The following is a 15,746-nucleotide window of genomic DNA, read 5'->3' on the forward strand; positions in this document are numbered from 1 at the left end:
AGTTCAGCAACCGAATGGCGTTGGAGATCGGCTCTCCATACTGTTTATATACTCGGATGCTGCACCGTTGTTTGCATCCACCGATTCCAAAGGTCAACGTCACAAGGGATGGAGACTGCACTCTCGGCCCGGCGGGGCTGCGCTGTCTCTTAACTCTTGAGCTTGAACACCTGTTTGGCGATTAGGTTTCTGAACGAGGGAGCAAATAATGTGCCTCCACCATGGCGTGGCCTCAAATCAATTTTTAAATTTAGTGGAAAGGAGCTTTAGTTGCCTTCGTCATCTTGAGTATTTGCTACACTAATTAAATGATGAATTTAGCAGTTACTCTGCCCTGTCCAAACGATGATCCTCCATTAAGCAAATCATCGGTGGAATCTGTTGGCAGGGCAAAACTGATCTAATTACATCAATTGACTGATCTATTTTATGACTCTTTTTAAGAAACGAAGCGTCCAGCCAGAGACTATTATCAATGAACAAGAAATTTTGCAGGCAACCCTAATCTGTGGTTGGAACTAATAAAAATAAAATATTCAGATGTGTGTGAAATCTTATGGGACTTAACTGTTAAGGTCATCAATCCCTAAGTTTACACACTACTTAACCTAAACTATCCTAAGGACAAACACACACACACCCATGCCCGAGGGAGGTCTCGAACCTCCGCCGGGACCAGCCGCTCAGTCCATGACTGCAGAGCCTTAGACCGCTCGGCTAATCCCGCGCGGCTGGAACTAATAAATTAAGTTTGTTTGTTTCTCTTTATTTAGCACAGCGATTGGTCTGGACAGCCGTTGCAGTCGTGCTACGTGCATTATATGCCTTCAAAAGATATTTTTGTAGCCATCAGTCTGAAGACTGGTTGAATCAACCCTCGATACTAGTCTGCCCTGTGGAAACATCTTTTCCAACGAATAGCTAATACCACCTACATGCACTTCACCCTTATTACTGGATTCTACATCTACATCTACATCCATAAGCCGAAAGCCACCTGACGATGTGTGGCGGAGGGTACCCTCAGTACCTCTATCGGTTCTCCCTTCTATTCCAGTCTCGTATTGTTCGTTGTTCATCCTTTCATCTCCCTCCACAATTCTTACCACGCACTCTCCCCTCTATTACCACAGCGTCGACTTATTTATGCATTAGGATGTCTCCAATCAAAAAATTCGATCTTTCAGTAAATTTATGACACAAATTTATTTTTCCATCAGTTCGACTCAGTACCCGCTTATTTGTCATCTGATCTACACAGCTAATTTTCGACATTATTTTTAGTACAACATATCTTACCTGAACAGCTTGTCACTCACGCTTCATTTCAGCACAACGCTACGGTCCAGATTAAGGCTGTTGATATTTTTAAAAATATCGGGAATCCGATATACCGACATTTAAAGTTTGTCTGAACATTTTATCTCGATATGGCGAGAAAAATATCGATATATAGACGGAAAAAAATTTGACATACCGGAGTGCTACACTGAGGAGAGGTATCGATGTCGGTCGGTGATACCTGGCACGAAGTCGACGTTCCAAAACATCCCAGACGTGTCCTGTAGGATTCAGATCAGGATTATGTGCAGGCCAGTCCACTACAAGGATGTTACTGTCGTGTAATCAGTCCGCCAGAGGTGCTCGATCGTGTTGAAAGATACAATCACCATCCGCGAATTACTCTTCAGCAGTGGGAAGCAGGAAACTGCTTAAAACGTCAGTGTAGGCCTGTGCTGTGATAGTACCACGCATAACAAGGGGTGCAAGTCCCCTCCATGAAAAACACGACCACAACGTATCACCACCGCCTCCGAATTTTACTGTTGGCACTACACACGCTGGCAGACGACGTTCACCGGGCATTCGCCATACCCACACCCTGCCATCGGATTGCTACATTGTGTACCGTGATTCGTCACTCCACACAACGTTTTTCCATTGTTCAATCGTCCAATGTTTACGCTACTTACACCAGGCGGGGCGAAGTTTGGCGTTTACCGGCGTAATTTCTGGCTTATGAGCAGCCGCTCGACCATGAAATCGAAGTTTTCTCACCTCCAGCCTAACTGTCATAGTACTTTCAGTGGATCTTTACGCAGTCTGGAATTCCTGTGTGATGGTCTGGATAGATGTCTGCCTATTACACATTACGACCATCTTCAACTGTCGGCGGTGTCTGTCAGCCCGTACACTTTTGTGCTCTACGTGTCCCTTCACGTTGCCACTTCACTATCACGTCGGAAATAGTGGACCTAGAGATGTTTAGGGGTGTGGAAATCTCCCGTACAGACATATGACACAAGTGACACCCAATGACCTGACAATGTTCGAAGTCCGTTTCTTCCACTGAGCGCCCCATTCTGCTCTCTCGCGATATCTAATGACTACTGAGGCAGCTGATATGAAGTACCTGGAAGTAGGTGGCAGCACAATGCACCTAATTAGAAAAATGTATGGTTTTGTGGGGGTGTCCAGATACTTTTAATCACATAGTGCTCCACTACTGCACTTGCGAACGATCGCAAGTTCAACATTCATCATCTACTTTTGTGGTATTTGCTACCCCATGTATATTATATTAAATTATTCTTCAACGCGTCATTTATATCGCTTCGTCAGTAAGAATCACCTTTTATAAAGAAAGTAATGTTGGTGTTTAACACAGGGCAAAGCAAGTACTAATTCGTACACAATTAATTCTAAAAAAATTACGACATGGCGTCATTTTCTTTGTCTCGAAGATTATATATATATATATATATATATATATACTCCTGGAAATTGAAATAAGAACACCGTGAATTCATTGTCCCAGGAAGGGGAAACTTTATTGACACATTCCTGGGGTCAGATACATCACATGATCACACTGACAGAACCACAGGCACATAGACACAGGCAATAGAGCATGCACAATGTCGGCACTAGTACAGTGTATATCCACCTTTCGCAGCAATGCAGGCTGCTATTCTCCCATGAAGACGATCGTAGAGATGCTGGATGTAGTCCTGTGGAACGGCTTGCCATGCCTGGCACCTCAGTTGGACCAGCGTTCGTGCTGGACGTGCAGACCGCGTGAGACGACGCTTCATCCAGTCCCAAACATGCTCAATGGGGGACAGATCCGGAGATCTTGCTGGCCAGAGTAGTTGACTTACACCTTCTAGAGCACGTTGGGTGGCACGGGATACATGCGGACGTGCATTGTCCTGTTGGAACAGCTATTTCCCTTGCCGGTCTAGGAATGGTAGAACGATGGGTTCGATGACGGTTTCGATGTACCGTGCACTATTCAGTGTTCCCTCGACGATCACCAGAGGTGTACGGCCAGTGTAGGAGATCGCTCCCCACACCATGAGGCCGGGTGTTGGCCCTGTGTGCCTCGGTCGTATGCAGTCCTGATTGTGGCGCTCACCTGCACGGCGCCAAACACGCATACGACCATCATTGGCATCAAGGCACAAGCGACTCTCATCGCTGAAGACGACACGTCTCCATTCGTCCCTCCATTCACGCCTGTCGCGACACCACTGGAGGCGGGCTGCACGATGTTGGGTCGTGAGCGGAAGACGGCCTAACGGTGTGCGGGACCGTAGCCCAGCTTCATGGAGACGGTTGCGAATGGTCCTCGCCGATACCCCAGGAGCAACAGTATCCCTAATTTGCTGGGAAGTGGCGGTGCGGTCCCCTACGGCACTGCGTAGGATCCTACGGTCTTGGCGTGCATCCGTGCATCGCTTCGGTCCGGTCCCAGGTCGACGGGCACGTGCACCTTCCGCCGACCACTGGCAACAACGTCAATGTACTGTGGAGACCTCACCGCCCACTTGTTGAGCAATTCGGCGTTACGTCCACCCGGCCTCCCGCATGCCCACTATACGCCCTCGCTCAAAGTCCGTCAACTGCACATACGGTTCACGTCCACGCTGTCGCGGCATGCTACCATGTTAAAGACTGCGATGGAGCTCCGTATGCCACGGTAAACTGGCTGACACTGACGGCGGCGGTGCACAAATGCTGCGCAGCCAGCGCCTTTCGACGGCCAACACCGCGGTTCCTGGTGTGTCCTCTGTGCCGTGCGTGTTATCATTGCTTGTACAGCCCTCTCGCAGTGTCCGGAGCAAGTATGGTGGGTCTGACACACCGGTGTCAATGTGTTCTTTTTTCCATTTCCAGGAGTGTATATAGGGTGTCGCAGCTATCTTGTCCACCCAAAATATCTCTGGAACAATAACAGCTATTGGAAAACTACTTTCACCGGTATCAATGTAGGGCTGGGGTCCATGAATGTACATATTTGGAAACATTCTAAAACTAAAGCATATATGTTTTTTAACACAATCTTATGTTTTTTTAAATGGACCTCCTATATTTTTTCTTCAGCAATCCATAGCATGACAAAGCACATACACAATGGCGTTGATTGCATCGCAATATTCCCATTACATCCCGAGATATTAAGATGCGAAGTTGACGCTTGAACACCCGACATGCGCTGCTAGCGCACGTCCTGAGGCTCAGGCGTGAACCCCATGCTGCCCGTAATCGCGATGTGATTGACATGCGTAATCACACTTCCATACTTATCAAGAGGTCCGAAACGAATAATACGGTCTGCTGCCATCCTGCATTAACGTCGTACATTCCAACAGGTATTTATCCCATAGGCTAGGGGTGATGCGGTTCTGTAACATATCTGTGTACCGCAACATTAGTCACAAAGATAACTTCGTTTATCGTTAACCCGTTACCAAAAAGGTAATGCCGTTCAACGTTTAACTTTACTTTACTGTAGACCTAGCGTAAGTGACAGTTAATCATTCGCTCGTAATAGTAAAATTCATGTTGATGGTTTTAGTGAAACGAGCAAGTGGACTAAAAGTTTTACCATTGTTTAGGTAAAAATGTTTTGATTTGGGAATTTCAGGTAGGACATACAAGATGAATGTAAACATTTTTAACCAATTAGTTTTATTATCACATAATTATCAATGTTATGTTTATCTAACGCGTTGGATGACAAATTGCTGCAAACAAAAGTTTCTTACCATCACTGGTTAAAATGGCCCTTTGTAGAAACTTCCATTGTGATACCAGAACTACATACTAAACATAGCGTTCACATCTCATGCTCAAAGTGATGCCCATTGGCTTGCATACATAGGGTCACTCTGCGGATGAAGGATGCCCTACTTCGTGCCTCTTTGATGGCTGTACAAGCATCAATAATGCGTTGCTTCATGTCCTCTGGTGTTGTTGGTTCATGTTGGTAAACAGCATTCTTCACTGCTCCCCAAAGAAAATAATCCGCGGTGTAAGGTCAGGAGATCAGGCAGGCCACCGAACTGGGCCACCTCGTCCAATTTTCCTACCAGGGAACATAAGGTTCAGAAGTCGTCGTGCTCGTAAGGCGTTATGTGCAGGGCATCCACATGACCATTCTCCGGTTCAGAGGTACGGTGTCCAAGAGAACAGGAAGATTGTGTCGTATAAATCTGGAGTATTGTCTGCCATTTTGGATTCCATTTATAAAGAAAGGTCTGATAATGGTATATCCAATAATCCAACACCAAACATTAACTTTCCACTGACGTTGATGCTCTATCTGACGGAGCTATTTTGGATTGTCTGCTGACCAATAATGCATATTCCTCATATTGACAATTCCTTTGTTGGAGAATGATGCCTCGTCGGTAAAGAGAACATCTGCAAAAAAATTTGGATTATTCTGAAGTTTTTACTGAGCCCACCGACAAAATGTTACCCTATTGCGGAAGTCATTTCCATGAAGGTCCTGGTGTAAATGAAAATGGTAAGGATGAAATTTATGACGTTCAAGAATACGCTGTGCACTTGATTTCGACACACCAACTTCACGTTCAATTTTACTCCCTCTTCCCGGATTTCCGCGATCGAATTGACACCTCTGTCCCTCCCCTCGCACCTGGTTTCCAGTACTTGGACAACATTGCACACACGGAACTCAATGCCCCTATCAATACACAGGATCTCATTGCTACACTCCGCACAAAACGCAACATCACTCCTAGTCACGATAGTGTCACCTACCGTCACCTTCGTGAAGCTCCTGTCTCTTTCCTCTCCACCCTGGCCAGGCTCTACAATGTGGTCCTGTCCACCGGCTACTATCCCGACCTGTGGAAAACCTCCCGTATCCTGATGTTCCTTAAACCCGGTAAACCTCCATCCGCCGTCTCCTCCTACTGTCCCACTAACCTTACCTCGGTCTTCAGCAAGGTTCTGGAATCCATCCTCCCCCGACACATCCACCAGCATCTCCGCCAGCACAGCCTCCTTCCTGTTACTAAGTGTGGCTTTCGGCCGTCTTTCTCTTCCGATGACCTCCTTCACCTCACTCATCTCCTTTCCAAACAGCCTAATTCCTGTCGCTCCGCTATCTTCCTCTGCCTGGACCTCGAACGTGCTTATGACCATGTATGGCATTCCGGTCTCCTGTTCAAGCTCCAAACCTTCGCCCTTCCCATTAACTACGTCCGTCTGATCAGCTCCTTTCTCCATCATCTATTACACGGATTCCTACACCTTTTTTCCCTCCGCCGGTGTGCCCAAAGGCTCCGTCCTCTCCCCCCTTCTGTACCTTTTCTATACGGCGGACATGCCGCCGCCGTCACCCCCCCCCCCCCCCGTCCACCTTCTCCAGTTTGCCGATGACACCGTCTTCCTTGCCCTTGCCCCCACCCTGCAGCGTTCCCAATACCTTCTCCAATCCCATCTTCACTGGTTCATCGCTTGGTGCAACCAGTGGTTGCTTAAGGTTAATCCCTCCAAAACCCAGGTGATCATTGTAGGCAAAAACACCCCTTCCTTCCGCCTCCTCGATTGCTATGTAACCATCTATGGCCTTCCTATCGACCTCACACCTACCCTTAAGTACCATGGCGTCACCCTCGACCGTCGCCTCTCCTGGACCCCCCATCTCCAGACAATCCAAGCCAAGCCATACTCCCGACTCCATCTCCTCAAGCTCCTTTCTGGCCGTACGTGCGGTCTGGACCCCTCCACCATACTCCACACCTACAAATCCCTCATCCGCCCTATCCTCTGTTACGCCCATCCCTTCAGATCCTTGAACACCATGCTCTCCACCTCACCTACCGCATCCATCTCCCCTCCCCCATGCAGATCCTGTTACCTAATTCCGTTCCCCCACCTCCTTCTTTTCCTCGAATGGATAGGGATCCTCTACACCTCCCGTAAACACAATCCTCCTCACCCACTTGTCTCACCCATCCTCTCCCACCCGCGCCCGCTGCCAAGCCTGTATTCCCACGTCCCACCTGCTCTCCATCTCTCCACCCTCCTTACCCTCTCCCAAGGTTGCTTCCGCCAGCTCCCACTCCCTGATGATGGATGCCCTGCTCTCCTCCATCTACCCCTCCTACCAACTTTGATCCTCCCTCCCTCTTCCTGTGTTTGTTCCTTTGGGCACCCTCTCTCCCTTCTCTCCCCCCTTTCTCCCCACTCCTCCCCTGGGCTTCCCCTACTCCCGTCCCTATACTCCTCCTCCCATCTCCTCTGCCTTTGGCATCTTTACTCTCCCCTCTCCCTCCCCCTCACCCCTCTTCCCCTCTTGGCAGGTCCCCGTACTCGCACCATTACATGGACATTCGCGTGCTGGATATCATCGGCATCAGTGTCTCGTGTGTGTGCCTTCGTGTTTGTGTTCAGTGTTCTTTTGCCGTTACGCCCCACCGTTCACATGTGCTGTCGCAGTCATCAGTGTTCGTGTGCCGTGTCAACAGGTTTTAGTGTTTTGTCTTGTCCAGCGTGAACGGCTTCGTGTATATTGTTTTCTGTGTCTACAGTTTTTGCCCACCCTTTGTATTGTTTCATCTGTACCCTCCCCCCCGCCACCCCCCACCCTTATGTCTTGTATTGTACCACTCGAGGCTAAAGAGCAGCGTACTATACTGCTGAGAGCCCACCTTTGTACAAGGTGTTTAAAATAACAATAAAGAAAACACACACACGCGAGGGTTGCACAGAAAGTAGTGCACCGCATTTGTTTTCCTCAGCTGGAATGCGAAAGTTACGTATGTATTGCTTGAAGTTTCCTAAGTCAGCGCGCCATGTTTCCGTCACTTCCGACAGATAACGTAGCTGCAGGTCAGTTTCAAAACGGCGTCTGTAGTTGATACACGTTACAAGCAACGTGACGTCATTGAATGTCTCACTGCAGAGAAAGAAACTGTAGGGAACATTCATGAACGCTTGTACAAAGTCTATGGAGCATCTGCAGTAGACAAAAGTACAGTTAGTCGCTGGCAACGGAGGATGAGGTCATCAGAAGGCGGTTCGGTGGAACTCTACGATTTGCTGCGGTTAGGGAGAATATCCACGGGCGTCACACCTGACCTAGCCCCCTTGTACTTCCAGTTGTTTGGGCCATTAAAGGATGGCATTCGTGGAAGACATTTTTAGAATGATGAGGTGTTTCACACAGTGAAGCACTGGCTCCGCCACGAGGACAACGATTGGTACCTTTTTCTCCTTGTTGTAGGAAGGCCATAGAAAACAGCATGGCGATAACGTGGAAAAATAGGGTGTGTAGACAAAACACCATTCTTTTGTGTGTGTTCAATAAAAAGTTGTTGAAGAAAAAAAGTGTGTTGCATTACTTTCTGAAAACGTAAAAATAAATTACATGTTCTAAGAGAAACATAAGTGTGCCTGACAGTCAAGGTAAGGGCTATTAAAAAAAAAAGGAAAGTAAAAAAGAAAACTGAGGTCTATTGAAGTTACCTGGTCACGTCTTCCCTCTCTCATAGCTAATTAATACGGTCTTAAGGAAAAATATCGGTGTCTACTAGCTCTTCATAATTGTCTTCTGTAGAACTAGCTTATTTGGTGGTGGTGGTGGTGGTTTTAGGAATAGAATAGAAGTAAAATGACTGTATTTACATTAACATGTATATTTAGTCTTACCAAGCTGTAGATGTGAAGCTCCATTACTGTCTTGGGCTTCAGCCATGAAAGAAATGTTGTTTTTCAGTAATTACTCTCAACTCTGTGCCCAGCAGTCCTTCTTGGTTACACCTTGCGTATTTAAGTAATTCCGTATATGCTTCAAAATGATTCAAATGGCACCGAGCGAGGTGGCGCAGTGGTTAGCACACTGGACTCGTATTCGAAAGGACGACGGTTCAATCCCGCGTCCGGCCATCCTGATTTAGGTTTTCCGTGATTTCCCTAGATCACTTCAGGCAAATTCCGGGATGGTTCCTTCGAAAGGGCACGGCCGATTTCCTTCCCCATCCTTCCCTAATCCGAGCTTGTGCTCCGTCTCTAATGACCTCGTTGTCGACGGGGCGTTAAACACTAATCTCCTCCTGGTTCAAATGGCTCTAAGCACTATGGGACTTAGCATCTGAGGTCAAGTCCCCTAGACTTAAAACTACTTAAGCCTAACTAACCTAAGGACATCACACACATCCATGCCCGAGGCAGGATTCGAACCTGCGACCGTAGCAGCAGCACGGTTCCCGACTGAAGCGCCTAGAGCCGCTCGACCACAGCGGCCGGCTCCCGTATATGGTGTACGCTTAGAAATGTATTCCGTGTTCAGGATAAAATGCTAAATATTTATTTACCTTGCCTGAAGCAACTAGATCATTTTGTTATTTATTAGTCAGAAGAGCAAACTACAGATCTGATCAATGCGGCAGCTCAGTCGTATTTACACCAGATAAACAGAGAGGAAGAGAGTAGAACGTAGTGTTTGATATTCTTACAAATGGGGAGCCTTCACATGCTGTCAGGCGCTACTCTCCTGTATGACAGTTCTCGCCCATAATATGAACCTGAAATTTTCAGACGTACTGAATTTACATAACGCTTCATCCGCTGTGCGCCATGCAACTCGCTGATCTTTTGCGAACGATACCTGGATAGTAAGAAATGGATGAATTTGCTTGCGAAATTTGACCAATGGGATAAACAATAGAAGGTTGCTGCTCCTAGCTAGTATACTCTGATCAGCGAGAACATTATGAGCACCTACCTAAGAGGTGGTATGTCCAGCTTTGACACAGGTAACAGCAGCAACGTGTCGTTGCATGGAAGCAGTGAGGCCTCGGTAGGTCGCTGGAAGGAGCTAGCACCGCATCTGCACACACAAGTCACCTAATACCCGTAATTTCCGGTGAAGGGGGCGATGAGCACTGACGCCATATTTAATCACATCCCAGATGCGTTCGATCAGGTTCAAATTAGTTGGCGAGGTGGAAGGTTGGGGGGGGGGGGGGGGGGGCAGCACATCAATTGGAACTCGCCACTGTGTTCCTCGACCACACCATCACATTCCTGGCCTTGTGACATTGCACATTATATTGTTGAAAAACGCATCTGACGTCGGGAAACGATCGTAAAGAAGGGGTGTACATGGTCTGCAACCAGTGTATGATACTTCTTGGCCACCACGGTGCTTTGCAAGAGCTCCACTGAACCCATGGATGCCCACGTGGATGTTCCCCAGAGCACAATGGAGCCGCCGCCATCTTGTCTCCCTTCTGCAGTCAAGGAGCTCTTCCCCTGGAACAACAACCACCCCCCCCCTTTCCCCCATCGGTTGCCCACTGCAACGAACGGTCTGAAATTAAATGAGCGTTTGGCGTCTCTGGCCGGGAGGCCCCTTACGGGGCAAGTCCGGCCGCCTCGGTGCAGGTCTTACTACATTCGACGCAACATTGGGAGACCTGAGCGCCGGATGGCGATGAAATGATGATGAAGACAACACAACACCCAGTCTCTGAGCGGAAAAAAATCCCCGGACAACCTGGGCCCATTAGGCCAGCAGTCCGTCACGCTGACCATTCAGCTATCTTCTTTTTTATTTTATTATTATTTTTAATCTCATTTTGCTCTATTTTGGTCGACGAATCTGTTAGTGTCGGACGTCCGATGACAGCCGTTCAGGTTCTTCGTTGATTCGTTCACTCAGTTTTTTATTATAGAGGGTAGCTAACCCTCTGACCGAGCACGCTGAGCTACCGTGCTGGCAGCTATCAGGGCGGACAAGGAACGCTCTGCCACTGCAGCAGTATCCAATGCACGTGATCACGTGCCCATTTCAATTGTAGTTGCCGATGTCATGGTGTTAACATTGGCACATGAAAGGGTCGTCGGCTGCAAGTGCCCATCCTTAGGAGTGTTCTCTGCACTGTGAGTTCTGACACATTTGTACTCTGTCCAAATTGAAAGTCTGATGTTAGCTCCGCCACAATTCTCCGCCGGACCTGTTCTACCATTCTGCCCACCCTACGACGTCCCACATCTGTAATGAGAAGTGGCCACAATTCGCCGTCCATTCTGTTTTACCAGTCTGTCCAGCCAACGATGTCCCATATCTGTAAAGAGGAGTGACTGTCCAACGCCACGACATCTGAACGTGGTTTCACCCTGGTCCCGTCACATGTTGAAGACACCACAGTACTCCTCGAATGAGAAGTGGTTGCCCAACGACACGACGCCTCGACGTGATTTCATCCTGGTTCCGTCACATGTTGAAGACACGACAGCACTCCTAGAACACCCGAGAAGTCGTGCAGTTTCCGAAAGGCTCGTGCCGAGCCTTGGGGCCATCACAATCTGCCCTCGGTAAAACTCAGCTATATCGCTCACCTTCCCCATTTTACACAAGGACAGCACGTTCTCTGATAGTACATGCACCTTGCGTGTGTCTGATTAGCAGTCATTCCAAGCCAGGTGACGCTGCTATCACCTGGACGGGCTCATGCGGATAGTAGGTCGGTCGATATACTTTCCGGGATGTAAGGTGGTGGTCCAAGAACTTTTCCGCTCCTTATGTTTCGTCCAGGACTGCGCTGGACTTCCTCAGAAGCGCTGCTCCGCTGAGTCTTGCCCACTGACTGGTCGTGTGTCTGAGAGCGACTTATATATTGTGAGAAAGGGGGCGTGGTTCAGGTGTCACGTGATGAGCAGTGATAATCCATAGCAAAGATAAGGTTGACTATCGATTACCACCTTGTCAAAGATAAAAATTGTTAGCAATTTTGTAGAGCCACTGTCCATATATCGCTAAGTTTCATAGCCTTCTCTTTCCTATTAAAATTATCGTGATGTTTATAAATTTCGATAGCTTCTCTATATAGCCGTGGATAGTAATTTAACGTTGTAGATAAAACTTCGGTATCCGAAAACTTCACTTGGTGGTTGCCTGGTTGAAGAGCATGTTCCGCTACAGCTGATTTTTCTATTTTTCCAAGTCGACAAAGACTTTTATGCTCTTTCAGTCGCGAATTTTATGAACAACTTGATGGAGTAGCAATGGGTAATCCATTAGGCTCCGCGATTGCCAATCTTTACGTGGAGAAATTTGAACAATCAGCCCTAGACAAAGCTAATAACAAACCATCTCGTTGGTATCGATCTGTAGATGACACATTTGTGGTTTGGTCCCATGACAGAAAGGCCTTGGACGATTTCTTTGATTATCTAAATAAAATTCACCCAAAAATACAGTTTACCATGGAAATAGAAAAGGATAACAGAATATCTTTCTTGGATGTCTTAGTTATGTGACGGTCCGATAGAAGCTTGGAATATAAAGTCTTTCGTAAGGCAACACATACGGACAGATATTTACATAAAAATTCTAATCATCATCCACAACAAAAAAGGGGTGTCATAAAAAGTCTTGTCGATCGAGCGGAACGGATATGTAACCTGAACATTTGGATGCTGAAGTGAAACATCTGAAGCAGGCTTTTGAGAAAAACGGGGACTCAAGACAAGAGATAAATAGAATTTTGCGTCCAAGGAACAGAAGACCAAAAGATAAGGATGAACCACAACGACAGAAAAATACAGTAGTTCTCCCTTTTATTAAAAAAGTAACAGATCGGATCGGTAAGATTCTACGAAAACATGACATAAAACCGGTCTTTAAACCAACAAACAAAATAAGTCAAGTACTACGATCTGTGAAGGATAAACGCCCTCCCCTGTCGACATGTAGTGTGTATAAAATTACATGTTCCTGTGGTAAAGTTTATATTGGTACTACCAAAAGAAGCGTAAATACGCGACTGAAAGAGCAAAATGGTTCAAATGGCTCTGAGCACTATGGGACTTAACATCTGTGGTCATCAGTCCCCTAGAACTTAGAACTACTTAAACCTAACTAACCTAAGGACATCACACACATCCGTGCCCGAGGCAGGATTCGAACCTGCGACCGCAGCAGTCTCGCGGTTCCGGACTGAGCGCCTAGAACCGCTAGACCACGGCGGCCGGCCTGAAAGAGCATAAAAGTCTTTGTCGACTTGGAAAAATAGAAAAATCAGCTGTAGCGGAACATGCCACCAAGTGAAGTTTTCGGATACCGAAGTTTTATGTACAACGTTAAATTACTATCCACGGCTATGTAGAGAAGCTATCGAAATTTATAAACATCACGATAATTTTAATAGGAAAGAGGAGGCTATGAAACTTAGCGATATATGGACAGTGGCACTACAAAATTGCTAACCGTTTTTATCTTTGACAAGGTGGTAATCGATAGTCAACCTTATCTTTGCTATGGATTATGACTCCTTATCACGTGTCACCTGAACCACGCCCCCCTGTCTCACAATATATAAGTCGCTCTCAGACATCCGACCAGTCAGTCGGCAAGACTCAGCGGAGCAGCCCCTCTGAGGAAGTCCTGCGCAGTCCTGGACGAAACGTAAGGAGCAGAAAAAGTTCTTGGACCACGACCTCACATCCCGGAAAGTACATCAACAGCCATGTCACCCGGTCGTGAAAGCCTTCATTGTACAGTAGGTCGGTCGGCATATTGTTCTGGCTGATCAGTGTATATTCGGATTCCTTAGATGTGGCGCATAGTGTGTACATTTACCGACTAGCCGCGAAGTTTCTCGCTTTTTGGCGAACTGGAGGATGATTGATTATTGTAATGTGGATTGTTACGAATAAAGAATGTACTTACAGAAGATAGCATTCCTGCAATAAGATGAGGAGCTACCTTTTTTTAGGAAATTTCTGTTCATTTCTGAATAACATTCTGATGATTTCATTTTTTAGTCATGTATGAGAAGTGTACTCTAAACGAAATCTATATCACCACCTGCATGCAAAACAGTTAAACCTTAGCAAAGTACTCACTATAGTAGCAATAAGATCTCTAATGGGTAGAGGCTGAGCAAATGTGTATTTATTTTGCTTTCCTTTGACTTATATTATTACAAAACAGGTCAATAATTAAAGGCGGTTTTTTCTGCTCCATAAGACTGACGCAACAACGACATGCTTTAACCTTACCGTTGGTCGTATGAGTTCCTGGACTGGTCAACTGAACAAATGTATTCTTAGTGATCAAGTGGTTATTTTATTGTAAGTGCTACTTTATCTCTATGCACCTAGGAAAAAATGAGGGAAGGATTAGTTTTTCATCTTCTAACGGAACTAAACCTGTGGAGATCACCGGCAGAATGCTGGTGCAATATGGTGATTGGTATCTTCATGAACGAAAAATTTACAAGTGAACGAATGGCTTTAAAACTGAATTTGTGTCTGCCTGTGAGGAAGAGTGTTTGGTACGTTTCAGCGTTTGTAATTGTCCATGAATCTCTAAAGTATGACGAAGGCTACGTTCCCTGGATACCACGTCAACTGACACACAAACAGCGGAACATTTGGAAACGTCGAAATCAGATTTAAGTCATTTCGAAGAGGAAGGAGAACAGTTTCACAGTAGACACATGAGGCTATTATTGCGAAACACTGAGTGAGGAGCAGAGAATAACGTGGAAATATCCGTCTTAGCCTGCAGAAAAATATTTCAAGCTGATGATAAAAATGTTTTGTCGTACGACAAGGTCACTGCTGATTCATTATGAAAGCTACTGTAAGCTACTATTAGATCTCAAACACAAAATCTAAATGAAGAGGACAGACGAATTTTCTGACCGAAGTGGCCGAGCGGTTCTAGGCGCTTCGGTGGAACCGCGCGACCGCTAAGGTCGCAGATTAGAATCCTGTCTCTGGCATGGATGTGTGTGATGTCCTTAGTTTAGTTAGGTTTAAGTAGTTCTAAGTTCTAGGCGACCGATGATCTGAGCTGTTAAGTCCCATAGTGCTCAGAGCCATTTGAACCATTTGAAATAAAGTTGGTGATATGATGATGAGTCCTCTAAGTTGTCACAAGTAAGTTTACGATGGGCTCATTGATGACGTACTCTAATCGTACAGTACGGCTTTTGAGTTGGACGAAAACCGAAATACATTGTGGGAAAATTAACAGATCCCTTGAAACAGAATGTTTTTTAAACTGATCCTCTTTGATAGTGTAACATTTATGATCATCCCTTTGAAAGAAAGCAAGGTTAGTGCATCATACAATATCACGTCGATATATCTAAGAGACCATAATTTACATTACAGATTATTACTTGTAGCCGTGAAAATTTTCTGACCTCGACTTGAAGTAATCAACATAAGCACATACCTGCAATATTCGACGTAAGTAATTCTTCGGCGATGCTGATTGTCCTGTTCGCTTCTGCAGAAGCCGACTGACAGGCGATAACTAGTGACGTTATTTGCAGAAATAACAGTACAATGCAACATATGCTAGCTGCCTTTTCTGTCGATGTGTCCATATCCTGGTACAAGAAAAGCGCAAAGGAAAAAAATACTAACTGGATGGACGTCATCAGATTCTGTACCACATGCATAGC

The sequence above is a fragment of the Schistocerca gregaria genome, chromosome 2, assembly GCF_023897955.1.
Source record: "Schistocerca gregaria isolate iqSchGreg1 chromosome 2, iqSchGreg1.2, whole genome shotgun sequence".
In the NCBI taxonomy this organism is placed as follows: domain Eukaryota; kingdom Metazoa; phylum Arthropoda; class Insecta; order Orthoptera; family Acrididae; genus Schistocerca; species Schistocerca gregaria.